Raw genomic sequence first — 26,070 nt, forward strand, 5'->3', positions numbered from 1 at the left:
AAATTAACAACCTGCAGACCCAGCCTTTCATCCTTTCCTGGCACTTTGTGAAGCAACTTAAAAACATTGAAAAAACCATGCAAAATTCTAAAAATGGTTTTGTGGTTTGGTGTGTGACAGATTGAAGACAGAAGCATTTTAAAGTTCTTTGAGCATTTTTCTGTTCTTGGATTATTTTAAGCTATAGCACTTTTGCCTGTTATATATCTTCTTTCTATTCCAAAGTAGCTGGAGTCACTTTGGCAGTCGCTAAGTCCTGAGGTATTCATTGTAACATTACCAGGGTGGATAGGGCTGTGTAGAAGTAAGTATAAAAAGTGCTTTCAGTCTCAGAAAAAACAAGTGTTATGGAAAGATATATTCAAGTATGTGAAGGCCAAGATGTTTTTAAGTTTATGAAAAAGCATTCTTGATGTGTTTGTGCTAATATTCAAGTATTCAAATTAATAGTAAAGAAATCCTTTGCAAATTTTTTTTCTATTTCACAGCTGGTTTACTATGAGTTGTGGGATTGGTTATAATCCACAACTGTCTTGGCAGCTGCATGATTATGAATTTGTTGTATCTGCAAACCATGAAAATGTCATGAATCTCTATAGATGAGTGAGACATTTTAGCTGGTCTTTATTATTCTGTTGTTATGAAATTATATCCATTATTATCATCTCCTTTTTCGAGATTTTTTTCTGCTTTCCTTTCCATCCAGAAGAGGCTAAGTATGCGTAAGTCTTTTCAGACAATTCTGACTGTGCAGGGATTTAAGTTTTTGCAAGCAAGGCTAGAGCTTTACAATCTCCAGAAAGCCATTTTAGTATGTAAATTTTATTATACATAATGCCTGTAGATGATCATTCAAACTAAATGAAAAAATAAATAGTTTACAGTCACTTGCCTACTGAGATTTGCCAACCCCCACACACGCAGACGAAGACACAGACACAAACACTTTGCATTTTAACACAAATACACTGTAAGGCCTTTACCAGTCTTTAACAGCAAGCCAAGACAGATTATAAAAGTTCATCAAAAAGACATTGCAGAGGGCTCAGACACAGAAAAAAAAAAAGAAAATCTGTATGAAATAAAGCCAGATAACAGACAACCTTTTACTGAACTTGGTTAATCCAGGAGAGGATTTGCTGGTGGATGGAAGGGAGGGGTGCAGGAGACTGTCCCTGCTTCTCCTAAGTGGCACATGCTTCATGTCACATGCAAGGAGAGCAGCTGTGCAGCCTCCCCAGTCCACTTCATGGCTGTACTGATCTCTGCATAATTCATGGCAAATTTATAACCCAGCTCAGGTGGGTCCACATGAAATCACTTCATCAAAACTCTACAACAAGGCTACAAGTTGGCAAAGGCACTGGGGACATTTATCTTCAAAGATATGACAGGTTCTCCAATATTTATGTGACAAATATGAATCTACTATTGCATCTCCAGGAACTATGAGGAGCAGGTGCTTTCAAGTGTAGGAACTCTTATCAATGGTGCTCAGGGACCTACATTCCTCTGGCTCCTTCTATGTAGATGCTACTGAAGCCAGGAGCTAGTGCAGGTGTTTTAAGTTTGGTGGATATCTGCCACAGTGAGGAAAGAAAAGTGGTGATTTCTTCCAGTAGAAACAAATGCATTTTCTCTGACAAATCTTTGCAGCCGAGCACTGTGAAATGAAACAAACAGAATGAAATAATGAAAAACTTTCCTGGAATAAATATCTATGTAGCTGAGCGAATGGGATATTTTCTGAACATTTTCTGAGGACTTCACTGTCAATGTAGAGCTGAACCAGAGTATGTACAGCAGCCACTTAAAATTAGGGGAGTCTTCTGCTGTAGGGGGTCTTCTGCTGAATCAATGCATTTTTGGCAGTGATGGATTTAGACCTGTAATTACTAAAGCAAATTAAATATAGGAGGAAAAGGTTATAGTACAAAATACCTGCCAGTAGTATTTTTCATGTTACCAGAAAGGCTATGAAGTATCTTAGGTTTGCTTTTCTTCTGGTAGAAGGGTGCTCAAGAGAGGGGAGATAATAAAGTTCTTGGACTGTAAAGAGGCTAGAAAGCTTTGCATGCTTAAAATTGCTTAGCAAACACTGGCAAACTCTAGCTTAGAGTAAGGCATTTCTGTTGCAACCTCCTGCAATATTTTGAGCAGAGAGGACAGTATTTCAAAGAGTTGTCATCAGAGTTGGAGCAAAGACCACTCCAGTAGTGATGGGGCCACACACTATGTAGTAGAAAGTGTACATGCACAATGCCAAAACAGGTAAAGGCAGAGTGACAACAGGAGTAGTAGGGATAGGTAGGGATAGGTATAGCTGTTTCATGAGGCACAGCACCCCTCAAGTGTTAATTCTTCATTTTGTACAAAAGATGCAACTAATTTGGTGTTCCTGTCTGCACTTCTCTCTTTTGTGTGCTAAGCATCCCATAAACACAACAGCACAACAGCCAATCCACACTTCAGTATGTACAAATATCTGTAAACAGCATCCCCATACACATTTACACACATGTATATGGTGGCCAGCCTAATATATATCTACCATTGATGTCTGTTGTGATACATGATATGCTTATTTGAAAAGGTGTTGATGGTGCAGTTGACTGAAAACTATTGTGAAATCTCCTGCTTCTGTTTAGTTAATGCTATTTGTAATCAGCCTTCAGAATTGCAGCCCAGTATTTTGTTGAGACCAATTAAAAACACAGATTTTCTTTAGCTCCACATTTTTACTCATCCCATTAAATTCTAGTCACCTGGACATTTTGATCAGGATTATGCTCTCTAAGGAGATTAGTTAGATAACATGTCTTGTTAATTAGGAGGTTGCCTACTAGATTTTTTCTGAAGGGCATGTGGGTGCATGAAGCAGAATGTTTTGGAGGACAAGTGACTGTGAGACCAAGATCAGAGGTAGGATGCTACGGAGTATATGGCAGTGCAAACATGAGTGTTAGCACAGATGTGCTTTTGAAACAGTCAATTAAAAAGACATTATTAGGAAAACTCCACAATGGACACACTTTTGTAGAAGTAATTGTGTGTCTATTCAACTTGTATTCAAGTGCACCTATTGTATTTGAATGGAAGATGTGTGCAGACTGCAGTTAAAACCAAACCAAACCAGAAAATTGCAATGAGAAAGTTTGTTTTGAAAACAATTATTAGAAAAAAGCCAAGTTATTTCTTGCTCTGAATAGTTCTGAGGTAGAGATGTTTGTATTATGGTGAGCACCTTTACTGTTTGAGAGAGTTTCAGTGGTATGTACTTGAGACCCACCTACATTTCCTGTCTACTTAAGTCCAGAATTCTTTACACTTCCTAAGAAGACAGAGCAGAAAGAAATCCTGATTCTTTACTTAGAATGGAGGACAACAATTCAAAACTGGGATGAAACACAGTAAAATGTAGGCTGAATATCTGGATAGATGTCATGATAGTAAGATAAATTAGACTGTAGAGGAGTCTGATGAAAGCCTGAGAGTCATTTAAACTAGAAAGAACAAAGCTGCCTGGTATATGTTGTAGAGAACAGCCTATGCTCAGGGGGAGAGACAAGATGACATCATAGGTCTCTTCCATCATTCATTTTCTAATGCCTATAATCTGTGATAAAGTATACTTTTCTGAAGGGAGGCCAATAGTTTTAAGCCTAGCACTGACATTTGGATCTAGTTTAAAGAAGTATATATCAAAAGCAACCTTTTTAAAACTCTAAGACAAAATGCAAAACGAGCTGAGATGTTACTGTGTTGAATCAACAGACTGCTTAAAAAAGCAGGAGCTGCCTAAAAGGGCACATATGTATAGAAGATTGCCTTGCAGTACTCCATCTGCAGTTGACTCCTATTTATTACAATAAGAAAAATCAAAATGGTTAGAAATAATAGCATATTGGCTTTGGGATACCAATAACTGAATCCAAAATCTTTGAACAAACCTACATGTAGATTTAACAAAGCATGGTGTGGTTTTGGAATATATAGGAAAACCAAAAAATTATAGCACTTGGGTTTTATCCCAAGTGTTAAGTTTTAAGCTGTCCATATTACAAGAGACCACACCACTTTTTTCCCAGCATCACAAGAATCAACACCAAGAACTTACAGTGAAAGATATGGCCTCTGCTACTGCATGACGATTGGGAATGTACTGGTAGCTGCTGGCCTTGAATTTGCAACATAGATGAAAATACGTAAGAGCCTTACAGCTTTTATGCTCATAATATTACAGCAGTATTTTCCTCTCAGCATTACAAACATGGCAATAACAAACACAAAAGGTATATGTATATATACATATTGCATGTAACTGTATTGATTTTCTTACATGCTTTACATTGATCCTTTTTTAAAATAAAAAATCTGCCTATATGAGGAGAATATAATTAAGGAAAAGAATGTTTGTCTTACATAAAGCTAATTGATTCTGTAAAATCTATTGGAAGAATGACAAAGAAGAAATTATGATTAAGCATAACCTCAGCAGGAAAAATAAATTAAAAAATCCATGTATTTACAGTAAAACAAGATGACACAGTGATAATGTGGAGTCTTACATAGTATTCAGCCCATGCTCTGCCAGCTGGGTGAACCCAAAGTTCACCCAAGTCCTTGCCAATGCTTCTTGTAATGCAGCAAGCTGCCAATGGAAGTGGTGGGCTCACCAGCCCTGGAAGTGTTCAAAAGGTGCGTGGATGTGACACCTGGGGACATGGTGGTGCTGGATTAACAGCTGAGCTCAATAATCTTAGAGGACATTTCCAACTTTAATCATCCCATTATTCAGTTTGTTAGCTTCAGCTTTTGAGAATCATCTATCTGGTATGAAAAAGAAATCTGGAAAACCTAAATGCAGTTCTGGCCAGTTGAACTTCAAGATCTCTCTTCTCCTACAATACCATTCTACACTGTACATCTGTTTAAAAGGTAGTTATAGAATATGCTTTTGAAATCTCATTGTGGCCCTCTGGGTTTTTGTTTGTTTGTTTGTTTGTTTAACTCTGAAATATGAGGTCTGGACCTTTGAGGAGACAGTATGAATGACCAGCAGTGTTGCCAGGCACAGCATCCCTGGTAGGTCATGCATGCACCATCAGTTCTGGATAAATCCTCTGCTGAATGATGCAGTGGCACGAATCACAAGTTGCTTTCTGAACTGGGCTAGCTATTCTCATCTGGGTAGTTCATTTGGAATCATAACACTTTTTTTCAACTTTGTGACCCACAAGTGCAAAGTAGCTGGCTGACATTTCTCTGTCTCTAGACCACCTAATAAAATCTTGCCTAATAAGTACTGTACAAATAAGTTACTAAAAAATTCTCGAGCAGAAAAGAGTGAGCTTCATCATCTTCCAGTTATGGAAAGTCTGATTTTGTAGATCATTACCACATTTTAGTGTGAGCATGTGAGATACCTTAAATATTATAAATGATAATTAAAAAATTACATGCTAATTTATTGTTAATTTCCCAGTAATAGAGTAGATCCACAGTAAAATGCATTCTTATATTAAAGGAATTTACAGGCGTTTTCCTAGTTGATCTGTCACAGCATAGTCAGACACAAAATGTGTGCACTTCAGTTGATCATTGCTTCAGAATATTTAGCAGTGACCACATTTTGGAGTGGAGAATCCCTAAGCTCCCCCAGGAGCTGCAGCTGATAGAGAATACAGGTAAGTAAATGATGTCAGACTTTTTTGTTGACAAACAAAAGAGCAGATGTGAAGCCTGGACTGAGTTAAATTGGTTCACCTTTCAAATGTTGATGATAACCTGCTGAAGCTCATGTGCCAGACTTTGAGAGGTGCTTGAGTATGTGCTGGTGGCCTCAGGTCTTTCCAGCTTTTGTCTGAGGAGGGTGAGAAATATTTCAGCTTACTTTAATCTTTATAGGGAGGGCCTATACTTTTCCTGTATTTGCTAACGTGGTTTTCCCTACATTTCTGGAATCTGGCTCATGAAGTCAGAGTCAAGGGTGATTTCAAGATGTCATGATACATCAGTGAAAGTAATTAGAGAAAATTAGAGAAAATCTCTCACATTAGAGAAAGAATGTGAGCTGGCACTTGTATTAATATTGCCTAGTAATTAATAGCATAGGTCAACCTTGCTGGCTCCTGTAAACATCTTCAGGCTTGAGCCAGAGTTTCTGCCTTCCCTTCTTTCTGCCTGCTTGACCTCAAGTAACTGTGGCATCTCACCCTTCTGAATGGTTGTGGAGGAGACTGTTTTAGCTGGTATTAGATGGCTCCAGATGGTACTCTAATGCTCAACACCTGCTATGACTCCTTCACTTCTTGTTATCTCTGCCACAGCTTTTATACATGCATTTTTGCAGTTTTCTCAGTGGAACATGGAGAGACAAGTGAAGGAATGAGGGAGGGAAAGAAGGGAGGAGGGAGGAAGACAGTCCGGTAAAACGTGATGCAAGGAGGTGGTATTTTCTTGGTGCTTCACTCACACACCAGTTTCAGCATAGTGAACTATGGACAGCACAAGCTCTGTCCCCTGAGTCATCTGTCTTGTGTGCTCATCTAGGAGAGTCTGAACATTGGCATCTCAACAAAATATAGTATCTGGCTACTGTGGCTCTTCCCAAACGGAAAGACTTTTCCTTGAGGTTTTCCCTTCTTGCTCCATGACTGCAGATATTGAAGACATTGTGAGCCACCATTCCTGAAAGACTGACAAAACTGTATTATGAAGCAACCCCTTATTTACATTAATAAAAATACCTTCTCTGTATTGTTGGAGTCTGAGATACAGTGTGTATGCCCTTGTTTTTAATACTTAGTTTTAGAATTCAAAGAAACACTGAATTTCATATAATATGAAATTCATGGGCATGTTTTCATCGTGATACATGAGAACAAATGCTAAAGTTAAATAAGAAAAGTGTAAATGTGTAGATTAGAAAGTTTTTTGAATCACTGGGTGAATGGGTGGAGGTTTAGAGTTTAAGGTAGTTTAGAGAGCAGGGGACAAGATGGAGGATTTAGGGTGTTGTCTCTTGTCCTTCTTCTTTCTTCTTCATGTTCTTTCCTAGAGGTTTTTGGGTAGTAGTAGGTGATTGGGTAGAAAATGCCGCAGTGCAGCACAAAGGTGTTGGGTCATTGGGTCACTAATAAAAATAACTTAGTTGGCACCTGTTAATTGGGTAAATGGACATATAAAAGACCTTGAAGAAGATCTTTGTTAGCCATTTTACCCCTTTACTATCATAGTGCACATAGCTCCTTGTACCTTGTAATGCTGATAAGAAAAAATAAACAACTGAGAACGAACGAGAGAAAATACTCGCCTCCCGTCTCTTCAATCTTCAGTTCAAAGGGAAAAGAACCCAAAACAAAAGTCCTATAAAGAGACACTGTATGGCCTTCTCTTGAAACATATGAAATCTCCTTGAAGGCTCTTCCTGGATGAGTGACTATTTTCCAGTAGCTGCAGACAACATGCTTGCTATTACTGTGCCTCACAGAGGGAGACTGAAGTCATAGATCAGCTTCTTTCTGAGGCAGTCACAGAAGGGAAGATCAGCTTAGTGGGATGGACTTGTAATTAAAATGTTCTACTGAATCATGCTTTCACAATATTAGCTCCCATTGGGCAAATATAGATCCACGTCTGGAACTAATATATGGCAAAATGTTAGTCTGATCCTCCTGACAGACCTGGTTAATCACCAGATTGATTTTATTTCAAGGAAATATACATTTATCATTAGTCCTAATCAAACTGTGGCAGCAGAGCAGGCCAGGTCCTCAGATGCTGAAAGCCAGCAGAGCATCACTGACACCATTTTACCCAAGAAGAAAAGTTGGGCTAACCATAGGTACCCTGTGTTTGGCACACAGGAGTTTTGTGAGTGAAATATATCCTTGATCTCTGCACCTAAAGTAGTCTGAAAGGAGCGTGCTCTCTGCAGGCAGTTCTGATTGCTTCCTGTGCCTGTCAGCAAAAAGGGAGCAATCCTGGAAACAAATCTATGTTACTAAATAGAATGAGGAAAAAAAAATAGTGGGCAAAGGGTCAGGAGAGCATGATGTGCTTGTAGGGCATCTGCTAAATTTTTGGTACATGTTATCTGATTCCTTGCTAGCTGATCCAAGTATCTGTTTGCTGGAGAGAGCTCAAACAAGTTTTAATCAATGAACTAAAAGGCGTGTTTAGAAGAAATTTGGCACAAAACCTTAGTTTCATCAGAAAGCAGCTACTGTGTGTTTTTAAGATTCCCAGTATATGAGATGGTGTGTGAAATGGTAGCATATCTTACATCGCCAGGGCAAAACTTTGGTATCAAGAAACATTAAAATAACAAGTTTCAAGGTCTGCTCAGGGTAAACCTCTTTAGTCCATGGAGTTGGTTATTTTTGATCATATTACAAATCCATTCTGGGAAAAATATTTTCCCTCCATACATTATAGCTCTAGATAAAATATTCTACACAGACTAGACTGTTCAATGATTTCCAGTATGTTGGTATATGGAACAGAAAAGTCATGAAAAGATTGTCAGCTTGTATTCTTTCAGATTTCCTATCATGCTTACCTCAAAAATGACTGTAACATGCTGTTTTAAGTCAGAGATGTTTGATTTAATTGTTGGTGAGTTACTTGTTGGTGAGTGCTGACGGTGCTTAACACTGTGCAGACAAACAAACATAGAACTCAGCTAATTTACTGTATCTCTGAAATTTTTGTCAGGGAAAGTAAAGAACTTCTATAATTTATTATGATGCAAGAAAGCATCCAGCTACTGCTGCAAAGAAGATGATTACTTTCCTATAAAAGATAGCTGGACAAGTTTGGGTAGTTTTTTGTTATCTTTGCTGACCAGGATAAATTCCCAAGGCAGAGTTTCCCTCCTGTAAACAGGCATTGTCTATGGACTGAGACCCTAGAAGGAAGAGATTGCATAGTTTATAATCCTCTTTCTTTCAGAATAAGTGTGTACTTGTAAATAAAGCATGTTGTACTTAGAATTCCATAGATGTCATCTGTCTGACTAAATTATGCTGTGGATATTTCTTTGCACTGGAGACACCAGGTTCTGAGTTAGACACTCTGGAGTCCCTTAGAACTGAGAGAAAAACAGATGCTGCTAGCACACAACTAATCTCTGAAGCAAATGTGAAAGGCATGTCAGATAAATGGCATTCTTAATATGTAGGACACATGAGAAATACATGAAATAGAATTACACTTGGAGAAATAGGAAAGAGTTCATGTGCTTCTCTTGTAAGACTTCAAAGTGAAATGAAATCAGGCTGCTCTGAATTGTCAACAGAACACTAAAAAATAGTCATGGTCCTCCAGGTCCCCTGGGTCACAGAACTGGTGTCTTCACACAGTCTTGCACTATGACATGGTTCCTATGAACTTCTATAGAAATTCCCATTGTTAAGAACTGACATTGGTATGATGTCAGATTCTTTTAATGATGTCAAAGCTGCTGTCAAATTACAGCAACATTACCCAGAGCCATTGAAACAAAAAAATATCCTCCATTTATGCATACTTTATCTTAGATATGTTGCACTTATGTGCTATTCCAATTTCTATGACCAAAAAAATAAATAAATCCATGATGGTGGAAAATATGGGTTTGCCTTTCAATCAGGTTGAGTCAGTTGAGAAAGATTAAGATCAATGGAGAGAGTAACACACTTGAAGGCATGTTCTCTGTAGTCACTGAAGTCACATGTGAAATGCAGGCAGTTCCTGGAAAGTCTGTGCATTTCTGAACAGCTTGATAAAATTTACATTTAGCTTGCAATCTGAGTCAAGATAACCCTATCTCTCTGGAGGTATTTCTTTTCACACTGCTATACATACTTCACCTTTTTGCTTTGTCATCAGTTCATTAAGTTCAAGCATCTCTGAAGACAATGTCCACAATGTTGTCATACAAAAGCTAGCCTTGGTTTATGTCAGTAGATATCTGTGAAGTTCTTACTAAATTTGTTCAGTTGCTTAATTTAATCACATTTTTGGCACATGTTTTAGCATTTATAACAAGTATTGTGCTTTTAATTACAGTATTAGGCTTTTTACCCAACAATGACTTCAGATATCTCAATTCTCTTTTAATACACTTTTTTTTTCAGCTAAGGGCATGCCAAAAACAGATTGCTTACTTCTGCATTACTGATAGGTCTGTCAGTAAGCTCATCATGATGTACCCTTATCAACATGCAAAAAATATTTCTTAATTCTTCTGTGCATTATGCTAGCAGAGTATTTTATCAAAACTTTTGTGGAGCTGGATTTTGCTAGATACTACTGGCAACTTCAGTGTATCCATATAATGTTTGTATTGCTGTTTTCCCTCTGAGTTATGAACATTTTTATTTGTGCTTTTGGTCATTCCCTGATTTTAGGGGGAGTGGTGATGGAACAAGCAACATCTATAAGTTCACTCAATAAATTGTTCAGAACTTGCTGGATTGATAAATTAAATATCTTTCAGTATGTTTGGAGCACTTACAAAACAAAGCATACCAGCTTGATCTAAAGCAATTTCATCTGTGGTTTGGCTTTTTAGAAAGTAAGGATGCAGAAATTTGCAAAAATGAAGCTGCAGTCATCAGCTCTGAAAGGTCAATAAAGCTAAGTTGAAATTACACCTTTAGTTGAGATATCCTGGGTCTGAAGGTGACCAGTTCTTTGGGTGCTTTTGTTTTTTTCTTTTACCAAGGCTTTAATAAATTGGAATGTCTCATGATTTTGTCCCTTGAAATCTGCTTTTATTTGGTTTTAAAAGGTCTGCTTCGAAGTGTCGTTTTGTTACAACTGAGATGAAGCATGCTGCTTGCAGAATGTCAAAACCACACTGGTCTAGATATCACACTTAATTTCAACATTGGCCTTGGTGACTGACACACCACCTGGTGTGTACCTGCCTTGGTCTAACAAAGCACTAAAACACCAAACATTTTCATTCTCCTTTGGTATAAGAAGACTTCTTGCTGGTTTGGTTTTTAAAAATTTCTTTATGAGTGGTTCTATTGCAATGTTTTTTCATCTTATTGTAATGTTGGTAAGAAAGCATTGGAATTACATATATGTAATTCCTCAACTTTTAAACAGTATGTCTGTTGTACTTTGCTGACATGTCTTTCTCTAATCCTCTTTTGATTATCACGAGTTGCTGCTCATTTTCTGTCTTCAAAGAATTCCATGAATGTTATCATGAAAGAGAATATTTAGTTTATCTAATCATGGTTGGGCAAATCCTGAAATGCCTCCCAAGTCTGTAAAATTGCTATTTTTTTGTCTTCACCTCAAGATATTCTCCTCAACCACAGTAAGTTCTGAATTCACTGATTAAGGCATTACAGCTTGTACTTTTGCATTCATAAATACAGGCTGGTGGTATGTGTGCTCCAAGTGAGTTACCTAAACTACTCTAGTGATTTTCCCATCTTCTTTTAATTAATAGGCTGAAGTTCCTGGAAGGATAATGAAATAACTGAGTAGATAAATAAAAAAACCTTATAAACAGAGAAAAAAAAAATCAGTCTTTCAAAAGGGAAAAACATATAGCAAATACATCAACTGATCACAAATAGCTGTCTCTCTCAAGTACTTCCAACACAATGAATGCATTCTTGTAGATCACAAAATAACAATGTCACAATAAATTATGACATAGACTTTATCCACTTTTCACTGAACTTGGCTGGAACTTAGGTGCTTCATTCCATCTCAGGATCTATCATCTTCAGATTAAAGAGCTGTTATAACTCTCTGTTTGTTTAGAAATAAATTAATTATATCCTGCCTCTTTTTCAGACACAGACTTTATTCTGCCTAGTGAGAGTTGTTAAAAATGCTGGCCTTGATGTCCTAGCTGAAAGATCAGAAACATTAAATCAGCCAACTTTGACATAAAACAGAGGACATATTTTAGCTGAGGTTCCATTTGATACAGACAGGTTCACTATCTAAATAGTTCAACTGATAAAGACACAGCATGTCAAAGATAAGAAAAACAAAATGGCTTTGACTTTTGCACTGATTGAGCTATAATCTCTATTTGACATAGCTGGAAAGCAGCATAGTAAACAGAAAAATAAACAAAAAAATCATAGTTCCTAATCAACCACTTGCTTTGTTTTCAATTTTTGTAAACAATAATAGAGTAATGTAAAGAAAATACTGGAGATAAATACTGGTATATGATTTCTTTTTCTGCCACTGTCACATTGCATTATCCTTGTCACTGTGACCATCATTGTAACCCTTCCCAGTTTGTGCCTGGTATCCTGGTCATCCATGAATAATTTCCCCAATGCTCACCTGGAGATGGTGTCAGTGACCCAGCAGGTCTGCTTTGGCGTGGCCTCTTGTCAGTCTGTCTGTGCTTGTGGACAAGGCAGAGCTTGGTCATGCCCCAGACCAGGTCCCCAGCTAGCCATGTTTGTGCTACACAGATTTTCTCCCTGCTGTCCTCTGTGCCCCACGCAGCTCTTGCCCACAGGGCTGTTACTGTGTACTTTTTTCACTTCCATTTCTTGGCATCTGAAATAATGTGATCCCTGTTTTTCAAAGTACCAGCATCACTGGTATGGAACAGAGGTGTAGCTGAGAAGGTAAGCAGGATATAGAACTTGGGGATGTAGGGTGGACAAAAACGGATTTATACAGTGCTGATCATGCTGCCTAATGCTACAGTACAGTGTTGTGGATGTTGACTCATTCTATGCTCTTTTTCTTCTGGAGGCTTTGTGAGTACAAGCATTGTGCTGGCCCTAAAATGACAACAACAACATCAACAATAATAGTAATAGTAGTTTAGCTTGTTATTGCCTCATAAATATTGATTTAATTCAGAAAGAGAACCTCAGTGTATTACTTTTCCTTCTGTCTGGGCAGATTTAGGCCTAGGAATAGAGCTTTAAGGTGAACTATTTGTGCTTATGAGACAGAATATCATTGCCATCATATAGCATCAAAATATATGCTTGTATAATCAGAGAAGAATCTTTTTTCCTGTTTGAAACAAAATAGAGTAGAATCTAAAACTTTAGTTTTGAATTACTTTAAATTACTTTACTGTCAGTTCTGGGCTAATTCTCTGTAGGTCAAGAAACATATCCTGATATCACACGTATGAACTTCACATTCAAAATATTTCACTGTACTAAAGGGGCTGCACAGGTGTTCTGTTTTAATTGTTCATAGGGTCAAGTAATATAAAAATAATCAAACCCATTTGTGAGATATCAAAAATATAAAGTATCTCTTAATTTTCCATGCAAGAAGAAAATATATATAAGCTATATATATGAGAATTTTTAAAAAACTGCCTGAAATAGATCATCATCCAAGCTGAAGTGGTGTCAGTGAAAGAGATGATTATAGATGATTATAGATGATGATTAGAGATGACAGGTGAAGAGGGACCAAGGGAAAAGAAATTGATTGGTTTTAAGTGAAATGTAACTGACAAATGTCCGTGACATCTCTGTCAAATACCCTTCAGCTGAGGTTTGTCTTGCTTAAAAGATACAGCCTTACACACATGTCTGCTTATTCTGTAGAAACAGGCCTGCCAGGAAGAAGTGCACAAGGAATAAATGAATCTTTCTTTTTATATAATGTACATTAGCATAGATGTGCACACTCATATGTGGAATAAAATACCATTTTACACTGGAAAAAAATAATACCATTTTATCACAAGAAACTCAATGGCAATCCACTTGTTCTCTTACTCCAGGTTTTTCTCTTTTTTTTCCCCCACTTCCCATGTAGTGCTAAGATTGATGTCTAGCTTCTCTAGGATTTGTGTGAATTTCAAAAATTGTTAAGGATGTGTGAAGGATGTATGTTAAACCACTGGCCCAGAGTGGTAAGAATTCCATTGTAAAAAAAAATATGCAAAATTTAAACATAGAATTTTTTTTAAGTGAAGACACTAATGGTTTCTAAAATAAACTAAGGTTTACTTGTCATAGCAAAATTGGAATGGAATGCCCTTTTTCTCAGTGAAAGTGCACATATGTGCAGAAGAAGACAAAATGAATAAAGTCAGTCTCCAGTAAGAGCTCCTTATAATAATTTGCATCATTGTTTCATGGGTTCATGTTCATCTGTATTGTTTCCCCAGTGTCACTTATACTGTTTATTATAAAACATATCTGCTAGCAAATATGATGAAAGATAAAGACTAATTTTCATGCAGTTCTGCAAAAGCCTGTTTATATTTCCTGTTAGGTCATTTTTGAAACGAAAACAAGTCTAAACCCCAAAAGCCCAACAAAACCCCTGCCTTGCAATAAACTATAACGTGGTCCTTTCACTGATGCATTCATCAGTGTTTCAGAGTTTTTCTGATCATGATATCTGGGATGCTTGATATCCACTGGACTGTGCTGTGCTGTATCAAGAATAGCCAGCCCTAGAGAAAAGAGGTTGAAAATCATTGTTATGTGAATGATTTCTGGATTAAAATAATCCTGTCATAGTTTGTCATGTGTGGTTAATAAAAAGCAATATCAAAACCAAAATGAGCTTTATGCTTTCTCCTGAAAATCTACCATTTTAATCCCATCTAAAGCAGCACCACCCAGAAAATGGCTGTAGATCCACCTCAACTGTTAGGGATTAAACCCTCATCTTTTTCTCTTTCCCAGGGATTGCTTTAATGATTAGCAGGACAGTAATTGGGGAAAGGGAGGGAAAAGATTAACTTCCGTCATTCCCACAGAGGTTACTGACCCTTGTGAAAGTGATGGTCAGGCATCATTTTCACAGAAAACTCAGGCTTTGATGATATAATGCTGTTTGGCTCCTGTACTAGCCCTGCTTGGCATGGGATGTGCTTTGGGATCAGGGATGTAGCCCCACCATCTGTCTGGGTGGCCCTTCACGTCAGAGAAGTGTAGGGAGAGGGGGCTAGGAGAGATTAGGAGAAGGCTTTGCCTGCAGCTGAAACACTCTCTTCTCAGTCATGTTAAAGTTATGGTATTTTCCTCAGCAAAAACATGTTGTCTGTGGTTGAAGCACCATACAGTGACTCTGATATTTGGACTGACACACTGTCCACAGTACTGTTAGGGTAGATTTGCATAGACACTGGAACAGATTGTTTTGGAAAGCATTTAAGTACAGGTCAGAGATTCCTGTGGCTTTCTCAGAAATCTGATCTCAATTAATATGTCAAGAATGTTAGCAGACAGTTAATGGTGTGAGAATAGGCCCTGACCAGCCTTGCACCTGTACCTGCTTTTAATTCTAAAGTTTGGTGCTGTGCTCCAAGAAAAAAAAAATGGAGTGTGTTACAAATAATGGTTAAATATTAACATCAGAAGAGAACTAATGGGATGAAATCAGAACTGTGTTTTAAATATAAGAAACAAAACCAGTGTTCGCAATAAAGAATTTAACATGCCTAATTTCAGTCTGGACTAAGCTCCTTTTTAATGTTTGAGTTGATTGTGAACACAAAAATATGTGTATCTGTAACTGTGTACAGAGCCATGATAAATGAGGATAAACTTACCCAGAAAGCTGCAACTGGTACGACTATAACATTTGTTGGATGTTTGTCAGAAAAAGTCGAGTTGTTTTCTGACTTTATTCTAGATTAACCATGAATATGAGAAATGACCTGGTATGGTATAAATCCTCAGGAAAGATCTGTGGAATGCAGACATCCAGTTAATATAACATCCAGTTAATGTAATCAGTCATCAGGGGTTACTTTTGCTCTGTGCAAACAGGATAGAGAGAACGTTTGTCTGGAAATGAATCCCACAGTTTACAGAGCCACTCTCAAGTGCCAGTTATCAGGTTCTCTTTTATCTCCCCCTCCCCACTCAAGTGATCTTTCCATGAAAACCTCTCTGAACATATGTTGTTTGTTCATATTGTTTGTCATTGACTGTTGCTCAAAAAGGCTACCAAAGTTTCTCAGAAACAAGGGCTGTTTATCAAATCCAGCAACTGTCTGAACACATGCACAGTGTTTGCTATGCAGTTGTTCTGTAACAGAGAATTCCAACAATATCACGTGAGAAGGGAATCCTTAATTATTTCAGTGACTCATAATTAGTTTAATGATCTGAGCTTACTTGGTTCATCAGGCTGTGGTAAATGGGTCTAACATGTTCTGGCTTCTTCATTGATTTTGAAAGTATTCTATGTAATGTTGACATTTGACAAGTGGTTACTCAGAGCCTTCAAAATGTGGTGAGAGATACTCACATCCCTTGGCTACCCTTCTCTATGTGAATATTTTAGATAACACATCCGATAGCAGCATCACAGATTTAAAAGATTCTGTTGCAAGTCTCCCACTTTTCATTTTTATTATGTGGGAAGTAAAACAGTTGCACTGGAAAAAAAGTCTTTCTTATTATGTAGTTCTTCTGTATATGATATTTTTAAGGCTTTGGTACTGTTAGCTGCATTACATTCTTAGACATGCATTCAGTAATGTGATACAAACTAAATTGGTGGACACTTTAACTTTCTTTTTCGACATCTGAACAAATGTTAAAGAACATTCCTTTGGCTCAGTTGGGGTAGAGAAGGGTAGGCAAATGATGAGTACATTAGTATTATGCAGGACATCACACAAGCCAGTTCTCCCAGTCATGAAGCAGCAGTGGGGCAGGTCTCTGTGTCCATGAGTGCACAAACCGGCACAGAGATCCTGCTGGCTGATCTGAACTTCCCCTGGTCCTACCCACTTTATTTCTTTTGTTTTCTTTCAGGGAAGGGGGACACAAATTAGTCTGCTGTATATCAGTCTACTCTAGATCCACTTTCATTAGATCAATCTACATAGCTGCCAAATGACTGAGATCTTCAGACAGGCTTAAGACCTGCATCTTTTCCCACTTGGTTGGTTGTGGAGCCCTAGATTTCTCCAAGTCTACCTGCAAAAACCTTTTTTTTTGCATTCATTCTTCTGTGTAGTGTTTTAAGTAATAACCTTTTATACTACAACAGAGACTTAGTTCCAGATGCTTCCTGTAGTGGAGAAGCTTCCTGTTCAAAAGCAACCTTTCACATACAGTTTATTCACAGGCATGCTATGTGTGCTATTTTTGTATCACATCTGAGTACTGCATAGCAGCAGGTTCATTTCTGAGGACACAGGTCCTTCTCCAGTAAGCCACCCTTCATCTCTTTCTGCAGCCCCTGGCTTTGGGTGCTTCATGACAGGCTTTTACAAGAGTTTCATTATTTTCTGATGCTAAATTCACCAGTGGCAGCAGCCTTCTTTATGTTGTCACACTTTCACTTCTTCTTAGAAAGCAGAAACAAGAAGACAAATGGATTTGCTTTGATTTCAAAACTTCTGCTTTCTCTTTTAACACACATTCACATGAAGATTTTTTTCACCTCCTTCTTTATGCTGATTCTTTGCCAAATCCTACCATTTGCACATTTATGTTACAGACTTTATAAGCTGCAGGGGTGTGATTCAATCAGCTGGTAAGGCCATAGGCACAAAACTGTATGTACCACTAGACATCAAGCATCTGAGATTTGTTAGCTTCAGAGGCCTTGCCTCAGTACTTGCCTAAATTTATGGGGGCCTTACATTCAAGATGAAAAATCATGCTCCTTAAGTTCCCATTCTGCATCAGTGTCAAAATACCTCAGCCTTGGGAAGTCTAAGTAGCTTAATCCCAATATCCCACTAATCCCACTAATATGCCATTGGGTCATACAAACATGATTTCATCTGCTGTAACTGGAAAGAAGCATCAGAGCACATGTGATGCATGTCCACAAGATTAGGCTCTACATAAAACACAGTGGCAAAAAGTGCTTCTATTTAAAATAAAAACACAGAAGAACTTACACTACAGTCACCAATCTAGCAGTTATGCTTTTGAAATGGAGTCAGATTCACTAGAGAATGGTTTGTGTCCTGTAAATGTTTAGTGTACAAAATTTAGATTTATATGCCTTTATAAACATTATCAGTCAATGTTATTAATACTGGAGTAGTCTAGAGAATTTCCTTGTGTAAGATAGCTAGCTTCTCTTCTACTGCTATGACCATTTATATTGGGACAGTTTTCAGTTTATGTGCAGTCTTCCAAAACATACACACTCATTGGAGGGACAAGCAGTATACTTGCATGAAGCTGCATGTCTGGACCTGTCAGTTTTCTCACTGACATCCTGGAGGTTTTGGGGCCAAAGGAACTCTGAATTCATTCTAAATGCTGGTAAGCCCTGTACTTGGTTACCTATCAAGGCAGAGGGATGTCTCTTTCTCTGAAAGATATGTTTAAGTAAGTTTTAACCTGTGGGAAACACACAAAACCCACTAAACTGAGTAGGCAGGCCCCTTGTATTTTCTGTTTAGCAGATTCCCTCAGCTGGTAAGTTATTTCAAAATATTTGTATGACTTTTTCTTGTGCCCTAACATTTATGGCTTTTGTTAAACCCCCTCTAAAAGGGTCAGCTTGCTAGGATGACTAGCTGCTTTAATTGGAGAACACTGAATGAGTCAGAAACAAAATAGGGGATAATGGGGTGAAACACCTGCCCCAGACCCCGTTTTGGTATTTTTCTGGATGGCAGCAGCTCCCACCTGGCTGCTGAGGAAGTCCTTTTCTCCTGCCACCGCTGAAATTTTGGGTTTTGCCTCTTGGCTGCAGCCTGTGTCCTGCTGTCTGTGCTGAGCTCTCCCTATCACATCCTGTCTGCCAGGCTGCCTGCCCTGGCCTGGGGATGCTGGGGATGCTGGGGATGCTGGCTAGGAGCCATCCCCATGCCCCCAGCCAGCACAGCTCCCAGATGCCGCAGGCAGGGCAGGCAGCCCTCCGCCTCTGCTGCTGCTCCAGCAAGGGATCCTAATAAATGGAATCAGGAAGGAAAGGGCAGACCACAAGGCAAGGCAACAGCAGTGTGGTCAGGAGCCAGTCTTTAGGTCTTTGGCCAATAAAAACATTAGTAATAGTAGATTGGGGATGGTTAAGCAAGCAGGCAGGCCTGGAATGTGACTGAAAGTCAACAGGAATGAGAGAGAACAGACACAGGGAACAGTCTTGGGAGGCAATCATAGGACAGATGGGCCACCTGCTTTTGGTCCTAACCTCCACCCACCAGGTACAGCAGACTTGTTGCTTTCTTGATCTTCTCTGGCCACATTTTCATCTTGTTCATGTGCTGACTGTGTCCCTGTGGCTGACCAACAGCTTCCTTAGACTGTCCCACTCCCCAGCATCCTGACCATCCTGCCAAAACATCCATATTCTGGACAAGATTTCCTGGTAAACAGTTTCCTGAATCAACTAGTGGGCTACACTTGTGATGTGTGTGTGTGACCTGTTGTGAGCTTAATAACCTGCTGGTGCATGGAGAAGGGCTGCATTAGCCAGATGTGGTCCACGATCCAGTCTCTGGGCTTAACTTTACTGGGGCTGGTGGATGTTTCAATGGGTACCAGTAGGCTTTTGTTGATTAAGGAGTGGAGAAGGTTTTGTAGCTCTGAGCACACTGAAAAGAAGCAAGGATCTCTTTCTCTGGGTCTAGCTGCAGGAAACACAGAAAAGACGACAGGATTGCCCTGACCTTCAGGGCCCTGAGCACAGGACTGACTGTCATGGTGCTATGTAATGATGTTGTCATAAAAAACCAAGACTAATCAAACCAGGTCAGTCCAGAGCTCCTGCTAGCCAAGTGCCCTGTCTCCAAAAGTGGGCCACATTCACAAAGAGAACAAGAATAAAACCAGACTTGTGGTAATAATTCCTCAGAATATTCCTCCAGCTTCTAGAATGTTGTGTGGCAGCTGAGGGAGTGCATTAAGGCAGGGGGAGAAGTTCAGATTTCCCCCATGTGGATGCACGAGACATAATTTTATCCTACATTGCAAAAATATCACAAAAGTGATGGGAAAGTGGTAGCTATTTTAATTATGACCTATGACATTTCTGAAACTACGGATGGATGGTGAAAAAAGGCCAGAGAATGTCCCAAGACTTTTTAAAGAGAAAAATGATGAGTGAGAATAAGGAGTCCCATGATCTTTTAATTTCAGTGACTTCTAATGCTGCTTTTGAAAATATGAACTACCTTCTTCTATTTCCTCAGTTAAGGTTCAGGTGTTATAGGAGTTTATAGATGCTGATATCCAGCACATGTAAACAGTGATTATCCATTGATGAGATTGTGTTAGTGTTGCTAGCTAGCACATCCCATTTACTGCAGTTCCTCCCTGTATGTAGAATCAAAAATAACTGTGATGACTGTGGCCTCTGCTGCCAAACACTGACTTTTGGAGTACTGCCTCTTGTACACTCCCTTCTGTAGTGAATGTATTTGTACATGCTCCCTATAACAAATAAGCAGAGAAAAAACATAAAAAACATTCCAGTCAGAACTTCAAGGGAACTGAAAATTCACAACCATTAATTCTTCCTCGTCAAACATTTCTTGTATTAGAAATTGAATGAAATGATGAGCGAAGGGCTTGTGAAAAGCTTATCAGGAATAAATATTTAGAAAACTTTGCTATCATAGCATCATTCCTGACAAGTTTATCTTAAAAAACTCTTGCTTTATATTATCTTCCAGGCCAGAACTTGCACAAAAATGGACATTCAAAGTGGTTTCATCTGAAACATATTCAGGCTTTCCATATCCATGTTTCTAATGTTTCCCTAGACACCACTTTGAACTATTTAGGAAATCTCAAGGGTGGTGTTTGTTTAAGATTGGTGAACAGAATTGCACTACAGCCTGGGAACTACACAAGCAAAAGAGAAACACTCTCCTCATGAAATCCGCTGTGGATGCCTTGAATTGCTTTGTATTATAAGTGATGCTAAAATTAGCATTGGAGCATTATTTTTGCAGGAGCACAAGGAGTGTGCTGCAGTACAAGCAGAGCTCCAATGGCAGCACCCAGGCCTGGACAGGATGGGGGCTCCCACTGCTCTCCTGCCTGCAAATGCCATGTTTCTCTTACATTTCACAATTCTGAAAAAGTACTACTTTCACCCTATCCTGAAAATACAAGGCATCTTGACTTTCTCTGGGCACATAGAAAATTACCATTATTTTTGTATGCTTAATGCTTTAGTCCTTGCAAACCTGGTTGTGAGTAAACATCTTTCACATGAGCAAAGGCTGCAGAGACTGGTCTTTTCATGAGCAAGGATGTTTCATATTGATGAAGAGAAACTTTGCATTTTATTTTTACCTTCCAGCAATGGATTTTTACTTGCCATTGAAAGTATTGTCTGACTAAAATAAAGACAATGATAGAGAATCTTCTCCAAGGTTGTCATGAGTGCCTATTTGTTGCTTTTTCTTTCTAAAATACAGAAAACTGTGGCTAGAACTTTCAGCCCAAAGGTGTGCTCCTACTTCTAGCTGTGTTCCAGCCCTTCTGTGCTTGTATGTCTTCAGACTCCTTGGGAATGTGGAACCAGATTGTTTTTTATTAAAGGAAACAGGAAAATGATCAGAAGCTTGGCCATACTCGCTATGTTTTTATGCAAGAAAAAAAACAGGACAAAAATTGCAACCACAGTTTTGCCCATTGTCTGGTAGCAAATAAAAAATGCCTAGCTTTATATTTCAGGCATCCCAGTCATATTTCAAGTTTTTTCTTTATCCAGCTTTGCTCACAGACTCAGGTAGGAGCTGGACTGGGCTCACTCTGTTATACCTATTTACCTGCTTGGGCACTCTCTGTACCAGCTCTTTAGCCAGGTGCTCCTGTTCAGTTCTGTAACTTCTTCCATGTGGGCAGACATATTTTCACTGTTACTGTTAGGACTGGTCGTGCTACAAAGACCACTTTGGATCAGCTCTGGGGTAGAGCTCAGGCTCTTTCTGGGGTAAGGAGGCTGGCCAGAGCAGGGCATGCTTCTCTTGGGCAGCAGCTAGCCATCCTTGTGCCACATTAACTCAGAGCATGCCAGGGAAACCAAAGTGTTTGCTAAGCAGAATTTCTGTGAACCAGTTCAAGACATCACATGTAGAGTAAAGCAAATCTTGTTCCGGACATTAGCCTCTTTTACCAACAGCCTGTCCTTATCCTGTAGGTAGCTATAGATGTAGCTGGGCCTGTAAATTAGCCTGCAAGTGTATGAAAAGTCAACTAAGAAAACCTGGGTGGTTTTCAGTATAGATTGAATATATAACTACAAAAATGCAGAGGAAGTCAAGCAGCCAAGCAGAAGATCCTCTATTTCAGGAATCTCCCATTAGCACTATACCCCTGCAGGAAAACAGCTTTCACTTAAAAACCACTCGGAATCATAGATATTTTGAATTGCAATGCATGCAAAGAAGCTCTGATGAATTTTTGAGTACACTTTAAAATGCTGTCCTTCCCCGTGGCCCCCAAAGCTGTCTGTTCCACTTATCTGACAGAGCTTGCCACTAGCACAGGAGAGGCTCATAGCAGGTCCAACCTGCTTACTCCCACCACAAATACAGAGATACTGGCTGGAGGCAGCAGCACACAATAGGTCTGCTTTAAAGTGCATGCTCCATGGGTTGTGCAAATATTTGCTTTGCTGCACAGTATCACGGCACTCCCTAAGTTTCTCCTCTGAATGAGGCCAAAATTCTTAAACTAAGACCAAGTGAAACTACTATTCTTCAGGTGGTTTTGCACTGAAACCACATCAAGATACATGATTACTATTTCCCTGAGTGTTGTGGAAAGGTATATTTAGAAAAGATAAAAAGGGCAGTGACACTTCAGCAATTATATTGTGGTATAAAGAGTTACTTTACACTGAATGGTGCATCTGGAACTCTCACATGTTGAGCTAAAATTTGTGCTGTCCATATTCATTCAGCAGTATTTCCAATATATGGTCTTTTGTCCCACACCATTTAAGATGTGAAAGGATCAGACTCACCTTCATTCCTTGTCAGTCCAAGCATCTGACTGTAGTGTTGGCCATCCTCTCCTCCTAGGCCAGGACTAGGGCCACAACTGAAACTCAGGCTTGACATTAATATTTTCAGAGAGTATTGAATGGGAGGAAGAGTTGCAGGTAACAAACCACAATTATGCTAGCTGAAGCACTGGGGCTGGAAAGAATAATTGCAGAGAATAAGATTAGCAGCACATAGTGACCAGATTGGCCCTTGATGGGCTGCTGTAGCTTAGATGCTCAGTCTCCCCTCTATTCACAGTACAAACTTAACACCTGGTGACTTGACTTAAAGCTATCCACTCCTCTCACCTCAAGTGAGCTCAGAGGCTGTGTGCTTTTGTTGCACTGAGGCAAACCTACTTTTAAATTACAATGTATCTATTTTCCCCAAACCCTTACATTTTTGCTAGCAAACTTCAATCCCTCTTTTCAGAAGTGATTCTCTGAGCAGAGTTCAATGAGGATTTAAAATCCTTTTGAAAACAGAACATACATGTGAAAAGCACTGGTACAGCACTGGCTATCAGGAGTACTGTCTCTCCCAGAAGGAACTGGGTTACTGTGCATGTCTAGACTCAAGCTGCTTTGGTGCAGAGTGCAATCTGAGCTATTGGGTAGATGTCCATTCCCAAGTACGTCTTCATGTAGTCTACAACATAACTAAAACTTAACTCTGCAGGGAGCTAAATGCATTTAATGTCTAAATGGCCTTAAAAAAAAGCACTCAATTCACTTCAGCCTATCTAACCACATTATTCTAGTTGCTGAGTGGTAATGCTTCAGAAGTACAATATGACACATCTGTAAAATAATTTGATTTTTCTTTAGAGACAGCTGTCATGAATAGAAAAACAAATAATCTGTTGAGTAAATAGAGACATAGCATGAGGGCAGTGAACATTTTAGGAAATCAAAAAAACAGGCGAATCCAGGATGGTATACCATCTTTTTTATGAAACGAACAGACAAAAATGGGAGAAAGCATGCTTATACAAACCTCATCTTGAAAGATGTCCTGAAGTGCTAATACTTTGATGATTAAGGCTCGTGTTGACGTGTCAACCAGGCCACATCTCAGTTATGTCTTTATCCGTTTGGGATCACTGAAGACTGATGCTGTGGTTCAGCATCAATAGGTTGAGCTTTCCAAGGGGCAGTGTTGGTATAGATGCGATGAACACATTGCCTCAAACTGGGCAGGGAAGGGGAGGCACTATAGCCAGGAGACAACAGTTAGGCAGTGCTTGCCAGTATACACTGCATTTTCAGGTAATTGTAACTGTTTTTTCCTTCCAGATGAGTTATAAACTCTCATTTATTTTTATTCAGTAGGCTCTTCAACCTGCTGTTGAAGAGAGGATCAGAAGATAATAGGAGCTGGACTCTTACCCCCTCCTATGCTGCACACTGCTCCAAGCTACATACAGTCACATACTCTGGGACAGACACAAAATCACTGCTGTGATTTTTGGTTTCTGACACCACAGACTGTGGGGACTGGCTGGTATTTTTAATCCATCTGCTGCAAATATAAGTGAGGAATTCTTGTTTGGAACCACTTCCTTGTTTGTATTCCACACAAGGATCTACAACAGAGTATAAGAAATATAGGAAGAGACAAATGTGTGTATGTGTGTGTGTGTGAAGAGGAAAGGCAGAAAAAAAAGAGTGAAAACTGATTCAGAAATGTGTCTGTTCTTTCCGTTCAAGCCACTGTACAGAAACTATGCTTCTATTGTGGGACAAAGACCTTTGAGCACAGTGAGATGTGTTTATGCTGCTCCTATCAAAGAGCCTTTCATCTCCACAAAGCAAATTATTAACACATTCCACTGAAGATGTGGGGGTGGAAGCCTGGCCTTGGAAAAAAAAAAAGCTGGCCAAAAATGAACAATTTTTTTATAAACACTTTTAATGATAGTGAATGGCACCTTGCCAAGACCCTCATGCCCAATGAAGCACTGCAGGCTGATTGTTTGTCTGGAGAAGTCCCGTGGGCTGAGTCTTTTGTGCCAAGGAATTTCTCATTTGAAAAGCAGTGGTGTGGGAGGTGTGGGCCTTTCCAGGTTCATCGAGTTAAGGCCTGCACTGCCAGTTGCCTTAAACCTGCACCGGAGACTAATTTATTTTGGATGAATGAACACCCGCCTCTGTTCCAGGCGGTAAATCTTGATCTTGCAGAAGAAGCTCAAAACAAGAGGAGTAACCTACACAAAATATGCAGAACAGCTCTGTTAATAAACTACTCCCCATGCACTCCCAGCATCCTGCACAGATGTCTGGCTATCTAACAAAATTTTTGCTTACTTTTATTCTATGAGTAAGTAAATATTTTATGTTTTCTCCTTGCCCTATGGAGCAATATTGCCTTGCTTATGGAAAAAACTTGTTACTAAATGAAGATCTGAAGTCAGTGTAAAAATAAATCTGTTAAAAATCTGGTTTATTTTTTCTCACTACCTGTTTTGGCTTTTTTTTTCCTGTTTTATTTGAATGTAATGCCATTATTTGCATAAGCTTCATATTTCTTCATTGCTATTATTGCCACGGAACTATATATATATATGTATTGCAGTTCATTTAAATACATACATACACACACATATAAACACACACACGACTCTATGTATCTATATATGTATAGATATATGTATGTATTTAAATGAATATATGTATGTATGTATGTATGTATTTAAATGAATTGTAGTAATTGCAATGAACTTGACAAATTTGCATGATTCAAAGTACAGCTGCTGTCCTTGGAAGGCAATATATTTCTTCCATGACAACACTGAAACTGAGTTCAACTCACTGTAAGGGGAATACCTCTGTGTTTTTGCCCATGCCCAAGTGCCTCTTTCACACTGAAGATTTGACTTTTGGACAGTCATGGATCCCAGAGTGGAATGGGAGTTTCTATGTGCTTCTGTTTCTATGTGCTTGTGCACCTCTGATGTTTATGTTCTTGTATTAGCTGACTCCCAGGTAACGTGAGACACTTAAGGAGATGCTTCTTCAAAGGCTGTTCCCAAGATATAAATGTTCATATCCAACACGGGGAAGTAGCTCTAGAGTATGAAGTAACCCACCTGCCAGTCACAATTTATAATGCACAGACTGGCCTGTGGTTAGTATTGTGGAATAGTGCCAGATAAAAAGTTTCATCTTCCTGCT

General features: G+C 39.0%; 2 long non-coding RNA genes across 4 annotated transcripts in view; one reads left to right on the plus strand and one right to left on the minus strand.

Annotated features, from left to right (window-relative positions):
- LOC117243653 overlaps positions 1 to 26,070 on the plus strand; it is a 56,814-nt gene that overhangs the window by 18,915 nt on the left and 11,829 nt on the right. The window lies entirely within an intron of this gene.
- LOC107216283 lies at positions 1,078 to 23,886 on the minus strand. 3 transcript variants are annotated; one of them, XR_001525468.2, is made up of 3 exons: positions 22,876 to 23,886; positions 15,524 to 15,660; positions 1,078 to 1,663 (listed from the first exon to the last, which is right to left on the minus strand). It is a non-coding gene; the product is annotated as an uncharacterized LOC107216283 (long non-coding RNA). The 3 variants fall into 3 exon arrangements; XR_001525469.3 differs by lacking the exon at positions 1,078 to 1,663 and adding an exon at positions 13,311 to 14,419; XR_001525467.2 differs by lacking the exon at positions 15,524 to 15,660.

Source organism: Parus major, chromosome Z (assembly GCF_001522545.3).
Source record: "Parus major isolate Abel chromosome Z, Parus_major1.1, whole genome shotgun sequence".
Classification (NCBI taxonomy): domain Eukaryota; kingdom Metazoa; phylum Chordata; class Aves; order Passeriformes; family Paridae; genus Parus; species Parus major.